Raw genomic sequence first — 1208 nt, 5'->3', positions numbered from 1 at the left:
AAAAAAAAAAAAAAAAAGATAAGTCAAGCCAACCAGACTGATGTGAAGGACCCTACATACTGACTACTAAAGGTATTTTCTGTTTGTTTGGTCTTTGTTTCTCATTACAGGTGGTTGTGAGTCACCATGTGGTTGCTGGGATTTGAACTCAGGACCTTCAGAGGAACAGTCAGTGCTCTTAACCACTGAGCCATCTCACCAGCCCTAAAGATATTTTCTTTGCATCCTCAATACACCAGAGAGGAGATTGCTTTTTAAAAGAATATTTATTTTTGTTTTATGTGTGAGTGTTTTGCTTGCATGTATGTTGTATGTGCACTGTGTGTGTGCTGGTGCCCAAAGAGGTCTGAAGAGGGAGTCTAATTCCACGAAGCTGAAGTGGGTGTTAGGAGCTGAATGCAGCTCCTCTGGAGGAGCTGTGTACACTATTCACCACAGGGCCACCTCTGCACCCCAGGGATGGCTTAACTGTGCTGCATTGTGAAAGAGTATTTCTGACTGCTGTGTGAAATTGGAGCCAGTGAGGCGGCAGTCATAATCCTTAAGTCCAGGAATAAGATTGTATAGAAAGCCAGGTATAGATTTCCGGCAGATAGTGAAATTCTGGACTACTTGGAAGGCAGATATGCAAACATGACCGAGAACATCAGGTTGTCATAAAAAGAACCATCGTGATTTGATCGTGAGTATATTACAGGAACCCTGGTTCCTAGTGACCTGGCATCGATTTTACTAGCAAGTGTGAGCTTTGCACTGAGTGTCCTGCCTGCTGCCTCAGTCTGTTCCCTGCCCTAACTTCTCCTGTCTCCCTCTAATTTGTCTTCCACAGTGATGATGCTCCACAGTTTCTTTTAAATTGTGTGGTTTAACTTTTTATTTTATGCACAGCATGTTCAGTGCCGTCGTTTAACTAATACAACTTGTTGTTTGTTTGGCTGGTTTGGTTTGGTTTCAGTTGTTTGAGACAGGCTCTCTCTAGGTAGTCCTGGAATTTGCTATGTGGACTTCACAGAGATCCACCTGCCTTTGCCTTCTGAGGGCTGGCATGAGAAGTGTGTGCCACCATGCCCCTATTTTGGGGGGTGGAGATTAAGACTATTTCTTAAATTGTTCTTTTTGCCTTAAAAATAAAGAATATTGGGCTGGCGAGATGGCTCAGTGGGTCTGAGTTCAGATCCCAGCAACCCTCTGAAGGTTCTGAGTTCAGA

Source organism: Mastomys coucha, unplaced genomic scaffold (assembly GCF_008632895.1).
Source record: "Mastomys coucha isolate ucsf_1 unplaced genomic scaffold, UCSF_Mcou_1 pScaffold22, whole genome shotgun sequence".
Classification (NCBI taxonomy): Eukaryota; Metazoa; Chordata; class Mammalia; order Rodentia; family Muridae; genus Mastomys; species Mastomys coucha.
Note: the sequence above shows the minus strand (reverse complement) of the source record.